This window comes from Marmota monax, unplaced genomic scaffold, assembly GCF_021218885.2.
Source record: "Marmota monax isolate L192 unplaced genomic scaffold, Marmota_monax_Labrador192_F-V1.1 WCK01_AAM20220418_F8-fsc00110, whole genome shotgun sequence".
Classification (NCBI taxonomy): Eukaryota; Metazoa; Chordata; class Mammalia; order Rodentia; family Sciuridae; genus Marmota; species Marmota monax.
Window position 1 is genome coordinate 1805515 of NW_026694633.1, and position 24333 is coordinate 1829847.

At 36.3% G+C, this 24333-nt stretch overlaps 1 protein-coding gene across 7 annotated transcripts in view; it reads left to right on the forward strand.

Annotated features, from left to right (window-relative positions):
• Positions 1-24333, forward strand: part of LOC124078218 (multiple epidermal growth factor-like domains protein 6) — a 623764-nt gene that overhangs the window by 50857 nt on the left and 548574 nt on the right. For 5 of the 7 annotated variants that reach the window (XM_058572254.1, XM_058572251.1, XM_058572260.1 and 2 more), the window contains exons 2-4: positions 10046-10180; positions 12805-12914; positions 14359-14463. The gene's annotated coding sequence lies outside the window, so the exon portion shown is untranslated. Of the gene's footprint in view, positions 1-899; positions 990-10045; positions 10181-12804; positions 12915-14022; positions 14150-14358; positions 14464-24333 lie in introns of all 7 variants that reach the window. The other 2 variants (XM_058572255.1, XM_058572253.1) reach the window with 2 other exon arrangements.

Consider the following 24333-nt stretch of genomic DNA (forward strand, 5'->3'; position numbering starts at 1 on the left):
TTTTTTTTTGAGGAATGCCCACACTTTTCTCCATAGTGGCTGTACTAATTTACATTCCAAGCAATAGTGCACAAGGGCTCCCTTTTCTCCACATCCTCTTTAACACTTATCTTTCATCATTCTGATAATAGTCATTCTAATAGAAGTGAGATGATATCTCATTATGGTTGTAATTTGCATTTCTCTGATGATTCGTGGTATTGAGGATTTTTTCATGTACTTGTTGGCCATTTGAGTGTATTTTTTTTGAAAACTGTCTATATTCAGATCGTTTGCTCATTTTTTAATTGGGTTGTGTTCTTACTGTCAAGTTGTTTGAGGTCCTTATATTGGATATTAACCTCTTATCAGATATATAGATCACAATTTTTATCTCTCACCCTGTAGATTGTCTTGTCACTTTGTTGATTGTTTCCTTGGTTGTGTAGAAGATTTTTAGTTTGATATGAATTTATTTTCCTATTTTTGCTTTTGTTGCCTGTGCTTTTGGCTTCGTGTCCAAAAATGCGTTTCCCAGGCCTGTTATGTGTGGAGCTTTACTCTTATGTTTTCTTTACTCTGTGTTTTCTAAATCTTACATTTAGTTCTTTAATCTGTTTGGAGCTGATTTTTATATGTGATGTGAGTCAGGGTCTAGCTTTATTCTTCTGCTTGTAGATATCCAGTTGTCCCAGCATCATTTATTAAAAGAGATGGTCTTTCACCATAGTGTGCGCTTAGTGTCTTTGTAGAAAATTGACTCTAAATACTTGGATTTATTTCTGGGCTCTTTATTCTGTTCCAGTTGGTCTGTGTGTCTCTTTTTAAGCCAGTGTCATGCTGTTTTATTTGTTATAGCTTTGCAGCATATGGTGCAATCAGGTATGATGATGCCTCAAGCTCTGTTCTTTTCCTTGCAGATTGCCTTACCTATCTGGAGTTGTTTGCGGTTCCATGTGAATTTTAGAATTTTTTTCCCTGTTCCTGTGAAAAATGTCATTGGAATTTTGGTAGGGATTGCATTAAATCTATACACTGCCTTCAGTACTATGAGCATTTTAAGAATACTGTTTCTTCTAAATCAATGATTATGGGTTACCTTTTTATTTCTTCCTCATTTTTTCTCATCAGTGTTTTATAGTTTTCAGTATATGGGTCTTTTGCCTCCTGATTAAAGTCAGTCTCAGTTGGCTTTAATCAGTTGTCTCCTCTGCTCTTCAGTATGTGTGGTCAGGTTAAAAGTCATTTTATGGAACATGAGGCTTATAATAATATGAGGCCATCCGTTCAAAGAATAAAATTATATCCTGTATTTCAAAGTTTACAGAAACATGTACTAATATGAAAACATTTTTTAACTTCTTTCAGGGCTGTAACTAGTGTTATTTCATTAACTTCAAAGACAATTCATTTCTGATTATATTATGGGCCCCTGATACAATTGTTGATACCTTGTAGATGCTCAGGGGAATCTTGTAGAGTGAATTCATGAATTCTTCATCACAGTATCTTCAAAGCAGTGTGCTTTCCATTATTTTTGAATTACTTGATGTCACTATGTATGACTTGAGGTTGAACATACATTAGCACTATGAACCTTTTTTAGATAAAGAAAGCACACAATCTAAATCAATCAGTTTTTTTCTCTGTAGAATCAATAATATATTCATAAGGGGCTTTCTGTCATAGGCTCAGGAGATGAGCAGTGAAGACAAAATGGTGCAGAATCGTTCAGGCCAAAGAGATGCCAGCTGGACACATCTGGCAAAGGAGATGTAGGGTTGGCTGCTTGGAATTCTGTAGCTATTGTTGTTCTAGCTTCTAATTTTTTCAAGGAGACATTCTGGGAGTTTTTACATGGTGGAGAATTTCTGTTAATGAAGTTCTTGAGTCAAAAAGATGTTGGTGAAGCTTTAGAAGGTCAGGTTAGGGAGGACCAACAAGAAGAGACACAGTGGCCTCTGATCCTGGAGCTCAGCCTGGGTGGTCAGGATTAGTTGTCTCCTCTGCTATTCAGTATGTGTGGTCAGGTTAAAAGTCATAAGTAAGATGGCAATAAAAAATAAGAGAAATCTAAGTAGTTGCAGTTTTCTCTTGATTAAGATCAATATAGTGGCTTCTTCGGTCTTCCCAGAGATTCTGAAAGGAAATATAATAAAATTGGATGATTGTGGAGGTAGGCAAAACATTTAAAAGGTTTATTTTTCAATGATTTGATTTGAAATTGCAAGGTGATCATTTAGAAGAAAAAGAGGCACATTATTAGCCCATTATATCCCAGATCAATATAGACCACCCAATTCCTTTTAAATAGTTTATGCATCAACGCTAATAGATTGCCCAGGGAAAACAAAGTATCATTTATAATTGTTATTTGAATATTTTATGTAAAAGCTAATCTTCTGAAGACTTAGAGAAATCATTGTAGATTAAAATAAGAAATAAAGATTTGCATTTATAAGATATTAATGATGGTTCTGAAATTGAAGAACCATTTAGTGCTGGGAGAAATAAATACAAATTGTAACATCTATCTGATGGAGTTTTGTTTAGATTGCTTCTGGTGATAAACCATCTATAATAATATAAATCAAGGGCTGGTGTTTGCCATAAATTTGCAATATTTAGCATAATTTTCGTTTGCACTTCATACTAAAGTGACACCAAGAAATATGAGATTAATAGTTAGTTATTAAGTGAAAATGACTTTCATGTCTGTAGTCATTTTTAGAAACGGTTACGTGTAATTCATTTAGGGAGCAGAGAAAATTAATTTGCAGCTGTGGAGGGATCTAGCACATTAAAACAAAGAGGGAAGTGGCGTTTGGTAATAAACTTTCAAAACATGAGGGTGGATTCATTTTTTACCCCTCATTTTGATTTCTCTATACCTTAAGATGCCCCTCAGGTCATTGTGCTTTTGTTGATACCAGAATATTATACCAATAGCTTAGGGAGCAGGAAAGTTGGTACCTGTGCTTCAAATTCTATCCTAACACTGGCCAGTACAAGTTTATGCCCACCTAAGGGGACAGAGGGTCGGACAGCAGCAGTGGCCAGTATTAATTTTAATTAGTGTTTTCATTATGAAGTGTCATATTGAGTTGTGATTCTTTAAAAAAATGACACACTATCTGCTTTTACTTATTTTACTGTACTACAGATCAGTAGTGATTGAAGTTAAGATACTATAGATAATATTTCTTTGAGAAATTTAGCTTCTGAATTTCTTTATGAGCTAAAAAGACATAAAACTAATATTTCCTAAGCACATTTCACGTGTCAGGTTCTATTCTGAATGCTTTCTATGTCTTAACTGATTCATATTATCTTCATTACTGGTGTCTTGCTCAGGCAAAGTCACACGTTCCCTTATTCAGGGTGAATACCTCATTAAATAACTTTCCAGGCAGCCATTGGACTAGGCTGGAAGCACCTATATTTTAGAGGAGTAAAATGATCCTATTTATGAACTTAAAAAGGTAACTTAGGACTTCAGGTGAAAATGGTATCATAAATTCATATTTTGAGGCTTCACTTATTAAAATCTATCAAAGCTATATAAAATATTTTTAACATAATAGTGGTAAAAACAGTATTATGTGAAAACCTGAAATTAAATCTCTAGAGGAATTTGAAAAGGTATGGAAATGCTAAGCAGCAGTGTAGTAGGCTCCTTAAGCTCTGGGTCTGGAAAACAGGCAGAGGTAGCTCCGATTTTAGTGGCCAGGTGCCAGAGAACAATAGTATCTCAAAGCCAAACTCACAACATGAAATGAGGAACTGTCTTTTCCTGTTGTCTCTCCTCCCTGCCACTGCTGTTTGGGACAGTGATTTTCCTGAAGCTGACAGCTCGTTCTGGATTGGGACACCCAGGGTGACAGTTGGAGGGAACTATACCAATCTGCCAGGGCTGCTGGTTTGGAAGAAGTTTCAGTGTGCTGGAATGTGACACAGGACTGTATTTATTTTTATTATTGTTTTTCTAATTATTAAATTACATTGCTTGGTTCCTTTTCCCCATTTTTACAACATATCACTAGCTTATTTCAAAGCTGGATAGTCCCTTTGAGTTATTAGCTTATTCTAACTTAGTTTAAGATTCAATTTAAAATTCAAATTTCAGAACCTGGCTTCTCCTTTCTGACATCATAAGCTAGAAGTGTAGCCCTTGTAGCCTGAAGGAATTATCAAGGGCTAGGGCAAGAGTTGCTTGTGGTCTGGGTCTGAGGCATCTCCTTTTTCTCCCATTGTTTTTCTAATGACCCTAGGTCCTCCTGGGTTAGGAGGGGCAGGGAGAACAGGTTAAGGATGTAGACTTTCTGCTAATGGTGGAGATGGTGCCTGACATACTTGGCTGTGGTCTGAGGTTGGTGCCCTCCATTTTAGGTGGTATATATACCCAGTGTTCTTGGAAGAAGTGTGTACAAACAACCCAGTCTACCTCTAAGGGTCATTGCAGAGTGGGCAGCCCGGTGCTTCTTTGGCTGCCAGCAGTGGTCCACATGCTCAGCTCTTCTTTGGTTGAATGTGTGATCCCTTGATGCAGCAGCCCTGTGAAGTCTGACTGCTTCTTCTCCTAATCTCTATGTCTAGTACATGAATCCAAAGGAACCCTCCTAAGGCTGGGGGAACTAAGATGGGGTGAGAGCTTACTACAGCTCTGTAAATCCTATTTCATTAGCTCTTTTATCAACAAGGTCTCCTAACTTTAATTAACAAATCTGTAAACCCAAAATTGTCACTCATTTACCTGGACTCCAAACACCAGGGAACCCTTGCAAAAGAATTGCAAGAATGGGCCTATTACTTTGCACTTTTTCAGTTTAGAGCTGAAGGCTCTAAACAAAGATCAGCAAAGATCAGCCAGGGCAAAGAGGCTGGGTTCTCTTCTGGCTCAAGGTCAACAACTTTATTCCTTTCCCCCCATTTCTCAGTCTTTTATTGTAAGGGGAAAAGAGAAAAGGGGGAGTAGATGTTGATAAGTAACAGTGAGTCTAGTTTTCCAGTCTTTAAGAACTTCACACAGTGAGGTGTCTTACAAGTTTTCAGTGTCATTCTCTGGAATGTGGGGACATTTAGTGCCTTTTGCTTTTAGCTCTTGTCCCTGGTCACAATTCTAAGACAGTAAGAAAATGTCTCCTAAAAATCCTTTTGCCCTTGATAGGTGAGGACAGAGAAAATAACTTTTCAATCAAGACAAGCCTGCAAACTAGTAAACTAGTCTAAAAGGAATAAAGAAACTAATTCCAAGGAAGGCAGCTGTCAAAATCACCAGACTACCAATTCCTGCAGAAATAAAAATAACTCAAAATTATGAAAAATGTCAAATTATTAAGTGTTAAATCCTGTAAGGAATAAAGCCAAGCATACCTATATTAAATATGAGAATGTGTACGTTATAAGAAAGATAGCTGAGCTTGGGACTTGGCAAGATAGTTTGGTGATTTAATCAATTACTAACTGTTAAAGTCTCCCTTTCAATCTGGGTATAGTGGCACACACCTATGATCTCAGTGACTTTGGGAAGCTTAGGCAAGGGGATTGCAAGTTCAAGAACCAGCTTTAGCAACTTAGTGAAGCCCTAAGCAACTTAGTGAGACCCTGTCTCAAAATAAAAATAATAAAAGGTTGGGGGATGTAGCTCAGTGGTTAAGTGCCACTGATACTGGGTTCAATCCCCAGTATAAAATAAATAAATAAACAAACAAACAAATAAATAAAGATCTCCGTTTTAGTGTGTAATTTGGTAGTTAAAAGTTGCTATATTTTTTTCTTGTTTGAAGGAATGTACAATGACTACTGTGTTTCAGCAAACCTATCAGACACTACCTGGCTGTGCTGTTATTCAATTCTGACATTTATCTGGCATTAGCACAGACCCCTTGAGTTAAGGACATGACCCTCCACACAACTGCCTTCACTGAAAGTGACAAGTCTCAGGAGGTCCCCAGGCTGCCCTTGCTTCTTATCAGCTACAAATATAGTGTTTTGCATGACCTCCTCAGGTTCAATATGGTAGTTTGCTATAATGACTCATAGCACTCAGGCATTGTAGTTGTTATTATATGCCAAGCTTCAGTGTCCAGGGTTTCTACTGGGGTTTCATTACACAGGTAGTCAGATGGGTTGCATTGTTGGTCAGTGATTTAACCCAAGTTCTAGACCCTCTTCTGGCCCCTTCCCAGAGGCCAGGCAGCTAAAAGTTTTTACCCTCTGATCTTGTGGTTGGATTTTCTGGTGACCAGCCCTCATCCTGAAGCTACCTAGTTTCCCATAAGTCACTTCATTAGCATTAGAAAGATACTCCTATCACAAGGCATTTTCAAGAGTTTTAGAAGCCCCTTATCAGGAATTTAGGATGAAGATCAGATAAATTCTTCCTTATATCACAAGGAATAATGTTCAATTCTATCACAGAGAAGGCATATAATATGTATAAAATGTAAAAGAAGCCACTAAAATATTAGAATTATAATATAGAACTATGTCAAAGAAATTGTGCAAAACAGAACATAGGAAACATTTTTCATCCCAAAGGCATAAGAGAGAGGGAAAGAGTTAATGCACACTGCTGGTAAATAGGAGCCACAGAGGGAGATGACACTAGTCCATTTACACTTGTAATGAAAATGTGTGTAACTATATTTACTTTACCTATTAAAAGACAGAAATTAACAAATTAAAAATTTAAATGCAGCTATAAACTGATAAAATAATGTATGCAATACCTAAAGTAACAGAGCTAGATATAACTAAGAAAATGTTAATCAAATGAAAGCCAGAATAAAAATGTTAACATCAGACAGACAGATTTAAGATAAATCAAAGCAATGCAAAACATGTCATCATGAGTTAGGAGAAACACTGTGTAATGAAAGGAACCATTTACTAAGTATATCCAATAATCATGACCTTGTTTATCTTCAACAAAATAGCTTAGAATATGTAGAGAACTATCAAAATCACATGTAGTATCCAAAATAACTCATGGGGAATCTCAATAAATATCCAAAACAAAGCAGAAGAAAGCATTTATTAAGTGTGAGAGACTCATCAAGAAAAACCATACCAGCTTGAATGTAGGGGTCTGTGTTTGTGTGTGTGGGGGGCGGTTACAAACATATATGTCCATGTTTCTGTTACCAAAGAATGCATAGTGTTAAGTACACATGTATGCACAACACTTAAATACATTTAAACAGAAAAGGACTTGATTGTTTCAAAGTACTAATTGGTGGTAGATATTTTTATGCTCATAGATTTTGAAGAATTAATACCACACATGACAGTCTTTGACAGTCATGTATAAAAATTTAATTTAATACTCAGTTTTTCTGTGTGTTGGAGGAAGGAAAAACCATTCTGCTATAGACCAAGATCTGAGTGGTGTGTGAATTAATTGATACAAATTAATAGGAGAAAAGTTTGTTTCACACACATGTGTGAGTATCCTATAGGGAATAGGTCACAGAACAGCTAGAGGTAAGAATTTATGTACCCCTTAACAAGGGGCTATTTGATGGGGCTCATTTAGACAGAGTTTTTTTTTGGAATGTCCAGGTACCTAAGGTGAGTAACCTCCCTGGCTGGAGTTGGGAAGGACAGAGGCTAACTAACTCTTGGAAAGTTTTGCTATAGAAAAGCTGTAGCTAATGCCTGACAGAGTATCACAAGCCCAGCTCCACATCCCAGCTATAGAAATGTATACAAAAATCAGAGCTCTGGAAGTCTGTGTGCATTCCTGTGCACTGAGAATAAAATCCAAAGTCTTTGGCCTGGAAGGTCTGCCCAGTTCACCAAGTACCCCATCATTTGAGCCATTTTGGTCTTCTTTCATAGCCTTAGGAAGACAAGCATTTTTTCTTACAGCACCCCTGCTCACTCTCCTCCTTCTGCCTGAATGGCATTCTCTGGCTCTTTTCCCTGGCTGTCTTCTCTTCATTGTTCACCTCTTCAGCACAGCCTCTCCTCATTAATGAGCTCTAATGTGCTTCCCTCAATTCCAGCTCAGCTCCCAGATATTTTTACCCTAATGTGTCACATTTTTGTATCCATTTGGGTGTCTTTTACTTTCTTTTCTGATTATTGATAAATATGCAGAGAATGTGGACTTTGTTTTGTTTGTAATATTTACAGCTGAAATGCAGTGCCACACCCAGATACCTTCTCCTTCACCCCTGTGCACTTCCCAGGCTCTCAACTGCCAGCATACATTTCTTGGCTTTGAGGACTCACTTTGGTTTCTAGATGCTAACTCTTGTACCACTTTGGGCCTGAAATTCCATGGAGGAAGTATCCCTGGACCAAACACCAATAGGAATTAGTGTATAAATGCTCAGGGTCCCTCACCCTGTTGGAGAGATATGGTCCACAATGTCTGGCTCCATGATGCATCTTTTATTGGCTGGCTGTTCTTCTGTGTCTCATTTTATCACTTGTTGATCAGTGTTTTATGTATCTCCTAAGAAAACTACTTATATCCAAGTCCTTATTTGGAGCAATGCTTTTGAAACATATAATTACACAATAAGTATTTTTTGAATGCATGGATGGATGAGTGAGTGGATAGATAAAAAAGAGATTCAAAGGGGAGGTCAAGGCGGGATGATGTGTAAGGTTTCAAACTGTTGACAAAAATACAGGTGCTGTGAGCACATTCTAATTAGGGATAGTTGGCTCACAAAAAGCATGTAAGGCCACATAAAGGTGTATGTATGGCAGTTTACAAAAAAGTCTAATATGGAATTTTTAAAAGCTAAGATTTTCTTTAGGCTTGCTGCCCAATTCTTGAAGATTTTATAGATTCCTGGTTTATGTGCAGTTTTTACACTTCCTGGTTTTATTACAATATTTACCTAAAATATTAAAGTGTGCTATGCAAACTCATAAATAAAGTTCATCATGAAATTTATTCAATTTAAGTGAGTTTAACAGTCCAAACAATCGCCTTTTAGAAATACATCTGGAAGTGAGAATTGGGCTGTAAGTGAAATCAGATGGTGAGATTTAGAGCCACAGGAAAAAAGTGATAACCAAAAGAAACTGCAATCACACTTGATGATATAACTGATAAATGGTGTGGGAGGCACTATTGGACATTCATCAGCATTATTATTGTGTCACTGGACAAGTTCACAGTTTTGTATTTTGGGGGGATGCTGACTAGAGCTCCTGACCCAGAGCTCATTGGTTTTCAGCAAATTATAGGTGTGGGAGACTCAGTCAGACTGTGACCTTCCTGAAGTCAGGAAGCTTTAAGTCTGAATCATTTTTCACATTCTCAGTGGCATCAATGCTTGGCTTGACTGGAATGTATAAGAAGTAGGAGTGGTTGGACTACCTTGCTATTATAATGAGTAGTAAACTCCAATGCAAAATGATGTGAACTAGCAAATCATTCATCATTAAGAGTTCCTCAAACTACAAAAGGAGATTATTTTAAAATAATAATTCTGATACTCCAGGCTTTCAGTATAATCTAGCCCTACTCATTTAAAAATTAAAGATGGCTGGTCTAAAATCCTGTAAAATGGTATTAACTTTTTATAAGGGGATATTACTATGATGCTGGTTGAAAAATATTTGTGTTTAAACAAGCATTATATGTGAAATCCAATTAAATGTTCAGATGGAAAATATTGTTCAGAAATAATTTCCAGGAAAAATTTAACTTCTTTTGATGAATTGGCTTGCTTTTTCTTCATGGGTATTGAAATTTCTAACATACTGTTCTTTTTCAAAATTTTGGCTACTAAAGAACTCAGAACTTAATTGGCGGCTCAATTTTTCTACCCATGTGGGAAGTTATGACTTGTATATTTGCCTTTTAAATTTTTTCCTGGTCTTTAAAATCTAGTCTGATTTTTTTTCTTTTCCCTGGTACTGGATTTTTTAATTTTACATTTAATTGACCTGCTTAATTTTTTTTTAGATTGCCTGTATTTTTCTCTCAATATATTTTTTAAGTCATGAACTTTTTATGTTAAATAGAAAAATAAATGATTTGTGCTTTATATATAAAACATATATATTTCTGACACAGTACTGCTGTTCTTTTTTCAAGGCCCAATGTTTGTGAAGAACAGCTGGTGACTGTGGTGGGACTGGCGCACCCCTGTGTTCGGGCCTTCACACACACCGTCAGGCTCTGGAAACAAGGCTGTACCGGCCCACCCTGGTGCATGGGTTATGAAAGAAGGTGAGGGTGCTTTCTCCTCTTTTCGTGTGATTATGACTAATGAAAACCAGAAGCCTCATCTGCTTCTAAATATTTCATCCAATAAATTTGGGGAAATAATTGCATGCTTAAGTAAATGAGCATAAGGTACACTCACCAAGAACTTTCAGAATAATGTATTTTCTTCGGAGACAGAATGTACGATCACTTCACTTGGGCTTCATTTATGTGTGAAGTATTTTAGGCTAGATGCCACTAATTTTACCTCATGACATGATACACCATTGAAAGCCAAAGATCAGAAGCCTGACAGAAACAAGGAATATTGTGTCGGTGTGCTAAATTTAGCACGACTTGGATCCAGGGGATCTACAGTTGTGAACCATCCTCTGACCTGCCCTTGTACTCTTGTAGCACTTTGAAACCTAGAGCTTCTTTAACTTTATTATGGCCTTTGAATTAGGATTAACTCGGCAGGCTGGAAGAGGAGAGAAAAGCCAGTGTCCACAATGCTTTCTGGGAGCCAGGGCTTCCTGCAGATATTTTTTTTTTCTCAAAGTTTTAAAATAGTTTTTAAAAACATCTAAGAACTTATTGATACAAACTGTTGCTGAGGGATTGAGTTTTATGTAAATCAGTCAACTGAATCTGAACTCAAGATACTTAACCTTAAAAAAAAGTGTAGTTTCAGGTTAATGAAGAATTTAGTATTGATACTATTATTGCCAGTGGAAAGTTGGGGACATTTATACATAGCTGGGTTTGCCATGGTAGAGAAATATCAGAACACTTACAATATAGAACTATGTACAGTATGATAAGACTAAACAGTTTATGACTGGGGATATTTACATATACTGTGTTGTGCACGTGTGTGTGCACATGTGTGTTCAACCTTTACTCTTATTTTTGGTCCAAACTAAGCATATTTAATTGACATTTAGATCAGAAAAATTTCCCTGACTTCTACTTGCTCTGTGGTCTTACACAAAAATCCTAGATTTTTCTGTGCCTTAGTCTATAAAGTTGGAAAAATAATGCCATGCATGGGTATTATGAGAATTAACTGAAAATATATTTAGCACATGTGGCACAATGCTTGGTACATGATAGGGACCCAATATATTTTAGGTAGTATAATGCTGTGGCAGAAAAATTTATTTTAAAATAAATTAGAATGGAAACCATACTTACAGGGCATATGATTTATTCATCAGAGTACTTGTTTTGTAAATGGTTTTTCATTTAGATTTTCTCTACTGCTCACATGAGGTTTAATCATTGTTGGTATTAGTCAGAGCCAAAGAAAGAAATACCTATTCCTTACAGATATGCAGAATTGGGAAAAGGAAATCTAAATAAGTAAAACAGATTTTATATTTATATTCTCAAGAGCTTAGTAGTTTTAGACATTCCGTGTATGACTCTGGGTTCAGAGTGGTGGCAGCATTGAAAGATGCTTGGGGCTTTGTACATTACTATACAACCCTATACTTATATTCTAATCAGAGAGAGACACTCTGAAATATTAGGTTATACTTCCAGGTGGTAAAAAAAATGCTATGGTATGGCCAGTAAACCCTATTTTTGAGAGAAGAGAAAGAGCATATTCATTGCCAGGGGAGAAAGAGAAATTGGAAGAAGTAAAAAGTAAAATTGACCTTGAACAATGAGGGAATTTAGGCTGGAATGTGGGGGGAAGGTGTCTGAAGGGGGCAGAATATGATAGTGCTTTGGGGAAAAATAATGAATATAACATTGATCTAACAGAAAGGAAATCAGACTGGAGATATTGGTATAATACTCTATTGGTAGGTCAGCGCAAATACTTCAGTGTTGTTCCTGGTCTCTTCCCTAAGGAGCCTTTTTAAGCTTTTCTTTCCACAATTTCCCCCTCCCTGTGAGACTTTAGCATCACATGTATATTTTATATCTATTTATGTGCTATGCTCCTTTAGGGGCCACACACCATTGAATCAGTTGATTATTTTCATTTTCCCTTGAACTAAAGACTAACTGTCGCCACCCTGCACGTGACAGCACCATGGTTGAGATTGTGTGCTGTAGTGGAACCAATACCCGGGGATCTTCAATGCCACCTTGAAAAGCATGTATCCATAATCTTTCAGGGTTTCTTGATTCTCTTTATAATTTTGGGTTTAATTCTCTCTCCCACCCCCCAATTTTATAGTTGTAAATGGACAGAATGCCTTTATTTCACTTGTTATTTTTTTTAATGTGGTGCTGTGGATCGAACCTAGTGCCTCACACATGGTAGGCAAGCACATGTAGTCCCTGAGCTCCAGCTCCAGCCCTGAGTTTAATTCTTGATAGCTTGAGTGATCCTCAGGGTATTTTTTACTACAGCACATAGGGTCCTTCTTAATTTTTATTACCTATACTTATAATTTATTTTGGTTGCCTATGTAAAGAGGTATATGTGTATAATATATTGAGATTATATGCACATGTACATATATATAAACATATATACATGTATCTCTATATCTATCATCTATGTTTCTGTCTTGTTATATATGATAGGATTTGAATTGGAGAGAGGGATTTTTTTTTTTTTGAGTGTGAAAACTTTGCCTTAAAAGGAAGCATTACATTCCCCTGATCCAAATTCTTGTGTTCCTTAGGACTCGGTACTATACCATCTACAGGCAGGTATACAACAGGGAGCAGCAGACAGTCTACAGGTGCTGCCCTGGTTGGAGCCGATGGGATGATGAACCCGGCTGCCTACACTGTAAGTTATAATTCTTCCTGTCTAACTCTATGTCATTAGAAAGAATGGTTTTGCTCTGTGTTTGGCTTCAATCATCTTATGCCTGTCAAGTTTTCGGCATCTTTAGAAGCACCACAGTTCACAGCATCTCTTTGGACTGAATATTCACACATGACATGTGCAAAAATGCACAAAAAGCCTTTCTGTTAAGCGTTTCTAATGATAGGTCATGACTCAGGACCTATGGAAGTGCTGCTTTATATTCTGTCTCTTTATTTAAAAGACTGTTGATTTAAAGCCAGACGGGTTCTACCTTGACTTCCATTTCTCTTTTCTGTTTGCCCCTTTCCCATATCATCAAATTTGTAATCCACAGTTGATTCAGAAGTCCAGAGGGAAATCACTGTACTAAATCTAAATGGGATTTCTCCACTTGTGCTTGTCATGATTAATTGCAGAACTCTGGAGGCAGTTTACTTTTTAAGATGAGGTATGCAGTCCTCTTACAAGCCTCTGGTGTGGGTGTTTCAGAATCTTTCAGGTATGTTTGACAGCACTTGGGCAAGAACTAGTGGCATTCTGTAGTTCATTCTTGCCAGGAGAAATGGTTCCATTTAGCGGCTCCTTTACCTACATTATGTGTTTATGGTTATTGCGAAATCCCTTAAAATGCTTCCGTGTGTTGCAATCAATGCAGCGCCACAGCACAACAATTCATCTCTCCTGCTCTGCTGTACCTGAGGGAGTTTGTTGGCATCCTGCTTCCTTCCCTAGTGTGCTTTCTGCTCTTGAAATGTCTTTGTGAGGTTGCCGCGGGCTTCCCATATTAAGCAGGCTTAGCGTTGAGTGGTGCAGCAAGGGTCACTGTCTATTTACATGAAGCGCAAGGCCACTGCAGCTGACTGGTTTAAGATCATCGAAAAGAACTGCCCAACATACTATTTCACTATGTTATGAACTTCTGGAAATTAACAACTATGAGATGAATTCTTTATGTTTGTGGTAAGGTACCTATCACAGTCCTTTGCCTCTGATTAAGAATCAGTAATTCATTTGATTTTTAGATTGTTTTGACCACACAATCATCTTATCCATGCATTTTGACCACACAATCGTCTTATCCATGCAGACTTTTTAGATTAGTGCTTATCAAATTTGAATGTGAATGTGGATCACCTGGTGTCTTGTTGAAATACGAATCTGATTCAGTGGACCTGGGATGGAGCCTGGAATTCTGCATTTCTGCAAGCTTTCAGGTGATGGGAATATTCCTACACAAGGAATTCTTTAAAGCTTTGGACAGTAAGGCCTTAACTTGTAATGAAAACACTCTTTATCCATGCTTTGAAGGGGCTAAGAGAAATGTCTAGAATATGTTATATTAACAATATGGAGCCCATATTCATGATTTTCTTTCTTTCTCTCAACTCCATTCTCCTACCCTGCTTGATTGCCCTCCTTTTAGCTATCTCTGCTATGGGAACTCATTTCAACAGTAGGAAATGCTCAGATGGTGAAGTCCAGAACTGCCAGTGTTCACAGGGATTTCACGGACCCCACTGTCAATATGGTGAGTCACCAACAAGACCATTTATTATGAGTTGGAACTGTCTGCTTTGCTTTTAAGGGACAGCCAGTTATGTCAATGCAAACTAATGGCAGGGTTATCCCTTTGGGGATTGGTGAGCGTTTAAAATGAGCCACTAAGCAGAAACCTACAACCTAAAGTGTAATCAGCCTCACAAAATATGCTTTGTAGTTTAGTTTTAATTATTCACTATAAGAGTTCAAAGGGTAGCAGTAAGTACAAAACAGTCCACTTTGTAAAGGAAATGGCAGCTTAATAAGAAAACCTCATCCTGACCTCAGATGTTAAATCTTTCACAGAGCCTTGCTTTGAAATTGCTGGTACAGTATTCTTCTGTGAGATCTCTATGGTTTATGAATGAACAAAGTGGGATTAACATGAATTCGTTGTATTGTGGTACTTAATACTTTCATGCCCTTAATTTAAAAAGTTCAAAAATAAAAAATCAAAACTTACATGATTCTCAGTTTCAATACTTGCTTGGCAATCTGGTTTTCGAGGTTGGTTTTTTATCAACTGTCAATTTCAGTATATTTAAGATGTTTCCTGTAGTACAGGAAAATTTCAGAATGGTCAATAATTGGTCCTTAACTGCATCAGCCATGAGATGGGATAGTTTCAAAAGGATTTGCTTTGACTTGATCATTTGATTCTAGTCTCCAAAGGATATGGGTGCACCTGCAGTTAGCTTTTTAGAGGAGGAAAAACAAAACAAAACCTAGCTGAAAGAAGTTGACGGGACAGATGTAAAGAGTTATCCAAAATTCTGCATTTATTGTCTTCTACTGATATGGGTTTCTTCTTTCTCTACTATTTGGATCTTTATAAATGAAATTGGAAGATTGCTAAGAGTTCATCATTCATGTTCATGTGTTCCTGCTGCCCTTGGCAAAAGGTGAAGGCTCCTGTTTTTCATGGGTCACCTCAAAGCTATTCTTCTTGTAAATTAATCCTGATACTCTCTTCTGAGTTGATTTTTTTAATTAAAATTAAAATAAAACTGCTTTTTAACCCCAATTTATTCTTTGACTATGGAACACTGATTCTGAAATAGAGGTCAGTGGATGCTTTAGAGCTGCAGGATGTATCTTCAGCTATTTCATGATTTTAAAGAAGTAGCAGAAATTCTACATTGATCCAGGATAACAGAGTATTTGTCTCTAAATGAATTGTTTTAGCTGCATGTACAGCACTGGTTTCCTTATCTCGATCAGTAACTGTGACGGCTAATTGAACATATCATTGATTCATTAAGAGTTTTTAAAAATTAATTATTACTTTATAAATGCTTTTGTTTTGGTAGAAGCAAATCTTGCAAAACATTAAGTCCCATAGGAGAAAGGTAATGAAGGAGACATATGGTAATGATAACGATCTGGAAATCATACCTGAGTTAATTTATTCTTTATTTTTCATATCAGTACTTGGATATTTTGATTATTCTAGCATCTTAACAACTTTTATACACCAAAATAATTAATATGCTTTCTTAAGTTTATGTAGGTAGATTCTTTTTTTTTTTTCTTCAATTTTTGGTTGGCGAAAATCATCTTACCTTTCCCACAGGTTTATGGACCATAAAGTTTAGTAGTCATGAGAACCCCAACCTTACAAAGTACCTTTCCAGTCTCCATTGCATTTTTCAGTATCATTGTCCAAGTGTGCTCCCCTTTAGATTTTTAACACTGTTCCTTCTCCCAACATGATAACTCCTGTAGAATTTTAAAAGGAATTGATAAACCCTGAGAGTTATTCAACCTGAAATGGTGGGAGCTCACACATTTGCTACATGGTATTACTTTTCATCTATCAAAATAAAAGGAGATACAAAAACTATGTGAATTTAAGGGAGTTTTAGGCAGGCATTTTGAAGACTTTCTAGGAAATCAATCAAATTTGGGAAAGAAGTTAAGAACCAATTAAGAAGAAATGGCATTAGCTGAGACTTGAAGGAAGATTAAAAATTAAAATTAGCAAAGACTATCTTTAAAAGGAATGTACTTGATAAAACATATAGTCTATCAAGGAGAATGATTAGAGTCTCGCAAAAGATTTTCTAACACAGTCCTTATCCTGTGGTTGTATTTGAGTTCTGGGTTATGAGCTTAGAACCCTTGGGCTGCTTGATGTGCTCTCATTCTCTCTCTCTCTCTCTTACAATAAAATAATTATAGTGATGTTTTCCAAATTATATAAATAATATAAATCTCACAATAAAATAATTGTAGTGATGTTTTTCAAATTATATAAATAATAACTCAAATGAAAACAAATTGAAAAATTTCAAATGATAAAAATGCCAAGTTATTTCTTAGTGGTTCTGACCTGATTTTTGGTATCAGATACTTCCTTCAACATTTTATTACTTCTGTTAAACTTATGAGTGTCCCATTGATATTTTCTAAGTTTGGGTTTTGTTTTGTTTTCTTATCTATTATTTGACCACCAAGCATTAAGCTATATTTTATGTTTGAGGAATTCTGCTTAAGGAGGATGCCTGTGTTCAGGAAATCCTAATTGTAAAAGATTGACTTTTAGCTTTCAACTTTGAAAGCCTAAGAAACTGATCACCATGGAAGATAATGTATACAAGATTTCAAATAAAACAGATATATTTTAGGGGGAAAAAGTCCAGTTAATAACACTGCACAGTACTCCTACCTTTAGAAAGTGATGGTGGTCATCCTCTTAGGCACATTTATTCTTACCCATATCTTATATACTGTTTTGTCATGAGTGCTCTTCTTCTTTTCCTTTGCCTTTTCTTCTCTCCCCATCCAACATACTCTCCCCTACCGAGTAACAACTGGCTGAATACTCCTTTCTATCTTTCTCTTAACTCATGTTGTCATATACAAATAGGTGAATAATATTCTTTGATACCAATTCACCAGAAATTTGCAACTAGTCATTTTATTGATAAACGTTCATTTGTTTCAACTTAAACTTCTTTATTGTTTTTACACAATAATCAGTGCTTCAGTAATATGGTGTTTTTAATTTTGTGGGACAGAGTCCTTATAGTGGAATGGTTGATGATGTCAATGTATATTTTTTAAAAAAAGTTTTTTTTGGATACAGGGAATTGAACCCAGAGACACTTAACCACTGAGCCACATTCTCATCCCCTTTTTGTATTTTATTAGAGGTAGAGTCTCACTGAATTGCTTAGGGCTTGGCTGAGTTGCTGAGGCTGGATTTGAACTCATGATTCTCTTGCCTCAGTATTCCGAACCTCTGGGATTATACATGAGTGCCACTGTGCCCAGCTGTTTTAAAATTTTAATGTGCTTAAGAATAAAAATATTTCTTTAAATTATTTGTAAGTTTTTCTTTTTTTGTGTGCCTCAGAAATGGCTTTACCAATTTATTTTTTAGAATGGATTATATAGTCTAGTTGAATCCTAGTTATTTGCTTCCTTTTTTGACATATACCAAATTTTCCTTGCATCTGCATCCAAAACCAGCAATGTGATACTGTATCTGTGATCAGGATTATTGTAAACATGGATTGCTAATATAGGGTAAAGTTGACTTTATATGAGATATATGGAAAAAAGAAGTTTTAAAAATAAACCAGATGGCTTTTTTAAAATGGTGAAAAGACTCTAGTCTTCGAGAGAGAAGGGACATGCTAATAACTGAGAAAAATGCTTGAAGTTAATAATGATTCTAAAATTGCTGATCTACTTAACTCATTTGAAAAATCTGCCTCTAATAAGGAAAAATGAAGAAAATGAATTTGGACAATTAGGAAGTAATGAAGAGCTCTCTAAAATAGCTATTGATTAAAGGAATCAAAAGGAATACTTTGAAGATTTGAACACATGCAAATCAGGCTAGATAGCTGGTAGTGAAATTCTTTCACTCTTTTTAATTTTATGGATTCAGGCAGAACAACTTGGAGATTCATTAACTGATTTATTATCACGCACAAAGTTACACCTATTTTCCTCACTACTTATTCCATCTTCCTTTTCTCAGAAGTCAAGAAGACTTCCTTGGTCAGAAGTCAAGTTAAATAAAAATACCCCTCTGGTTTAACATAAGTCTCTGAGGTCTCTTTCTTTTATTCATATATTCATTCATTCCATGTTCCAGTTAGTAAATATTGATATAACAGACTGTATGCTAGGTATTTCAGACACCAAAACAATTAGGCTATTATTAGTGTGGTAGGAAATAGAGACCAGGAAGTGAATGATCAGAATACAGCTCACAAGTACTGTGATGAAGGATGTTTTTGTCCTAAAGGAAACAGGAGAGGGTTTATCTATGTCATGCAATGGAGGTAAGGGAGTTTTCTCAAAATACTGGAAAATAAAAATACTACTTATTCTCAAAGATAAGCAGAATAATATGAAATTTAGCAGAGTGAATAGTGCATTACCCAGAGACATGAAAGAGTACTGCAAGTTCAATGAACAACAATAATAATGAAAGTAGTAGTTCTTTTGCCTGCAGTAAGAGATATACATGGAGCATGCCAAAATATGGCTTTCCTTCCCCACCCTCCCAAGGTCAAGGTCAGCAATTCCTTAGTCTTTTTTGGTACAAACCAGCTATTTTAGAACCTTATACACAAGTGACTGTGTAAAGGGATTCTGCCAAGACTTACCTTTCCCAAGTTCATTCTCTGTCCAGGTGGTCCTACAGTTGGTGTCTTGAACTTATGGTAATACTGATTAGTACTCATTCTCATGTGCTTATGGAGGAGTTCCCAACTGTCTGCATTACGTCAAAGTGTGGTGTATGATGTTTAGGCACACAAAAAAATTCTTGTTTCTGGAATGTTAGGCAGTGACATGGAAAAGTCCTCAAGAGTTCTGAAGTTGAGGTTGGGTCTCACCATTAGCTGCATGCATTATCTTGGAGAAGGCATTTTATATTCCTTGCCTCAATGTTATCATTTGTAGAACAACAGCTTTAATTTTCCTTAGTATCTGCCAAGCATCAGGCATTATTCTAAACATTTTAAATGAATTACATTATTAATCTTTACAGGTCTATAATGTGAATATTCTTACTTGTCCCACTTTCATACCCAGCTAGGCATACAAATTTGTTGAAGGTCAGACAACCAGAAAGCAGAAAACATGGGTCCAAATACATGCATTCTGGCTCCAGAGCCTGTAAACTTCCAAACAATGATGGCTTTTTAATAATATTTAGTATAATTATGTATCTTCCAGGGAGTTACTTGTGAAGAGTTCTATGAGATAACACACATGATTTGGAAAGTATTATCTAAGCAGTGCATCCTTTTACTGATTCTTTGAGAATCATAAGGGAAGAGCTCAAAGTGAGAAAGGAAAGGCTCTTACTGTTGCTTTGTTTTCCATCCTGTGGGAAATCTGAGCAAATCTTGAACATTGGGCCATTGGGTAGATTGTAGTCAAGGAGTCTAGTGGACTCTGTATGATCCATCTTTTCTGCTTGGATAGGAGTTTGAATCAAAGGATTATATAAAATTGGCATTTCCTTAAGAGCATTTTTTTGGGGAAGTTTATGGTTCCCCTACCTCCCTCACCCCAAATTTATATATTGAAGATCTAGGAAAGTAATCTTATTTGGGTATAGGATTGTTGCAGATATAATTATTAGTTAAGATGAGGTCATACTGTAACATATGGACCTTGATTGAATCCAATAAGACTGTTGCCCTTATGAAAAGGGAGAATTAGAACACAGAGGTACGCATGCATGCAGGGAGAATACCATGAGAAAATGAAGTTGGAGATCAGAATGATGCATCTGATACAAACCTAGGTACATCAGATTTCCAGAGAATTACCTGAAGCTAAGTGAGAGGCATGGAAAGTACTGTTACTCACAGCCCTCAGAAGGAAGCAACCCTGCTGTCACCTTGATTTCAGACTTCCTGCCTCCAGAAATGTGAAACAACAAGATTTCATTCTTAAGCCACTCAGTGTGGTACTCTGTTACAGCAACACTAGCAAGCCAGCATAGGAAATTTAGAAAACATTGTCGCTTTATCCACAGCTTCATTTCAGCAGTTGGCCTATTGAAACAATGAAAATGGGGAAAAAGTGGCAGGGGGTTTATAAAGAGCAAGTCATGCTAAGAAAACTTGATGGCGTATTTTAATTGAATTATAAAATTAATCTGGAAAGGCAATTTATTTGGAAAACGTGCAAAAATCATTAATTGATGACACTTAATAATGCAATCGAAAATGAGCATTGTTAGGAAATATTATGAAATGAAATGCAGGTTATATTGTGGAGGTAAATTGATATGCATTCTTAGCATGAACCAACAGTGTTAAAATCTATAATTATTTTGTTTGTCACACAAAGATGCATTGTATGAGAGCCTAAACCGTCAGCAAGGTTCTAGCAAGTCCATATTAAGGTGACTTTATTCTCTTTATATAACTTGACAGAGGTTATGACAATATTGATAGGTTTTGGAACCAGTATGTTGAAGTATGATGGACCATTTATGAGGATATTCAAGCAGGAAATATCTGACCCCTTCCTGTGTACCCAGAAAAAGAAAATCCGGCTGTTGGGAACCCATGCAGAAGATTTACTATCCTGACACTGATCTGAAAAATTGAAGTTTTAGAGATGTTTTCGTTAACATTCCCTTTTAAATATGGTTTGCGTGGCCATTGTTAGCACTCTTTAAATGCAATTTTAAAATGTAGTCTAAAAAATGACTGCATAATAATCATTTGATATTTGCAAATACAACAGACTCAGAGGAGAATGACCTAACACCATCCAGGGTTATTTGATTCTACATGGTATAATTAGTGATGAACTAGAACATGTTGAATGTGGATAATAATGATAATTATAGTTAACTCATAAAGCACGTATTTTATACACTGGGAGCGCTCCTAAGTGCTCTGCATGTGTTGCTTATTTAAGATTCACAATAATCCTATAAGACAAGTGCCATTAATAGGCCCCTTTTAGAGATGACGTATTTATTAGCCTGTTTCCTATTGTTAATAATACAATACCACAAACTGGATAAATTTTAGAAAAAAGGGATTTATTTTGGCTTCTGATTCTGGTCCAAGGCTGGGGGGCCATATCTGACAGTCTCTAGGTGGTACAGGACTTCACAGGGCGAGAGAAAAGCAGCAAGCCTGAGACTTGGCCAAACTGTGTTTTACAGGAGACCTGCTCTTGAGATAATCCATTAATCCATTGATCCATTGGTTTATTAATTGCATGATTGGGTCAATCCATTTGTAAGGGCAGAATCCTTACCACCTCTCAAAGGCCCCACATGGGGCCTTTTAATATCTCATAATAAGGATTAAATTTCAACATGAGTTTCAGAGGGAAATAGCCATATTCAAACCCTTGCAATACAGTGGAAATAAGAAGTAAAGCAATTTTCCAGAGATCCTACTGGCTCCCAAGTTCATCTTTTTTACCACTATGTAATGTTCTTTCTTTAAAATGGAAGAACATTCTATTAATTAAAATATACTTGATATAATTCCCTTGAAAGAGTTATAGAGGATTTATTTTTAATATTCAAACCTGTGCTTAAGAAACAATATTCATTTATTAAGTATGAGCTAAATTATTATCTTCATTTAAAAGTTTGATCACTACACATACATGTATTGAGTGACTTTTTAGGACCTGGGGAATACATAAAAGCTTTGCTAGTGAAAGCCCACGTTCTGGTTATGGAAGTAGGAAATCAAATCCTTATACTATGATGAATAGCATTCTCAGAAATAATTCAAATTGCCACAGGAACCACGTCCTGGTGGGAGTTGTGGTAAATAAGACTGAAAGTTTATGCTACAGCACAGATTATTGTCATGGTAAATATCTTGGATCTCAACTCTGGATGAGCAATTACACTGAAGATTTTAAGATGGGGCATTCATTGTGTGTGTAAAGGTATATTTTTAAAATGTAGTTACAATACTATGGAAATATGGTGAAATCCCAAAGGAAAAGAAAATGTACCATTGCAATGGTCAGATCTTATATGGTCATTTTGTGTGTGTGTGTGTGTGTGTGTATGTATGTTATTGTTGTTTTAAATCAAATTTCTCTTATTCTTTCAGGCACAAAGTAAGACTTTAAAATGACTTTTTTAGATTATTGACTTGAGTTTAAATCGTATTTTTTCTTAGGGAACATGATGAACATAGTGTGAAAGAAGGGATCTTGAGTAAGAAAAGGGAACACGCTTTATTAAGAAATCAATATTCTGCATTCACTATGTTTTGGAATAGTATAGCTAAGTTCTTGTCGTTTGAATTTGAAGTATGTGATATGTGAATGCATGTGCGTATGTGTGTAGTGAGATTTTACAGAACCTTATTTATTTTTGGGTATACTGAGCTGGAAATGCACTAACAGCATAATTTGGTTTGGCAGTTTCACTTAGTTATATTTGAGACCATCAGTTCCTTATTCTACCATAAAAGCCTTCTAGTAATGTTGGTATATGGAATGGCACATTCCATTCCTCTCTCCTAGAGTTTAGGCTGGTCATTGTTATGAACTTTAATTATGATAAGCAATCATTAAAATCCTCTTACATGATTAGGGTATCTTATGTTGAGTAAAGAAAAATGAAACTTCCAAGATTCTCTGCATTCAAGAATTTCTGGTGAGTCTGGCCTTGAAAGGTAGGGATGGGAGCAAGCACCTGGTGGTCCTGTCCCCTCAGAGGTGTTCTCCAGACAGGAGGGTGCCCTGGGGTCCTGGGAACCCAGTTCACCTAGGTATTAGCTCTTTTGATTTAATAGTGTATTTCCTGAGAGAGATCAGGAGACTGGAGAAGACAGCCCAAAGTTGAATCCTTTATCATAATGTAAAGAGAAGAGAGCAGTGAGAGGAGATTTGAGAAGCTAAATGATATTGTAGGTGCACATTTAGCTGCATAGGTTAGGACACTGTTCTTAACAGGAGCATTTGTGGTGGACACCCTCTTACTTATCGGTCAAGCATAGGAAAACACTGAATATGAATAACATAATGAATTATTATTTTGTTTTTAGACATGAATAATCTGCTTAACGTACTCTGTTTCTCAAAATTTATTCTCTGGATCACTGTTCTCATTGTATTTTAAGAAGTATTACATGAAATTAAGTTTCTGTGTTTAAATATGTTTGGGAAATGCTGCATTATATAACCTTAAATAGTGTTCCTTTCTGTAGGACTTTTCCAGAGTCTTCAATGTGCTAATTTGTATTGTGACTCCCACACAATAGTGTATTGATTCTGGTGTATTTAAACCCATGTACCTTTTAAAGCCCTTTTAATGGGGGTATCTTGACTTGAAGCATTATTATTTTGGGGGGTGTACACACACACACACATATAATAAAAAAGCAAAAGTTATTTTTCCAATCTGTTCAACTAATAATAACACATTTGTATAGTAGTGGGAAGAAGACACATTTAACAAGGTGCTTTCCCATATGTTACCTCATTTAAGCTCACACCCACTCTGTGAAAGAGTTCATATTATTCCCAAATTAGAGTTGAGGTGACAAAGACCCAGAAAGCATAATTGATTTGCCCAAGTCACAGCTTGTGAGTAACAGAGCCAAGACTTCAGCCCAGATGTTGAACCCTAAAGTTTTATGGTATTGCCCCAGAGCTACTGGGTTAAGCAGGGCTTGCGGTGGTCCTACGTGCTCTTTCTTTTGCTGATCTGTGCACTGGATGAGGCCGAGTGTGGCTGAGGGCTCCTTTCTCATCCTTTTCCTTTGGGCCCTCTTGCAGTTTTTATAAATATATTTTTTTTCTATTTCCGTTTCTTTGCCCATCAGAATTTAGTTCAATTGCTTCTTTCAATAAACACCTTCAAACTAACGAATTTGTGGACACTGCT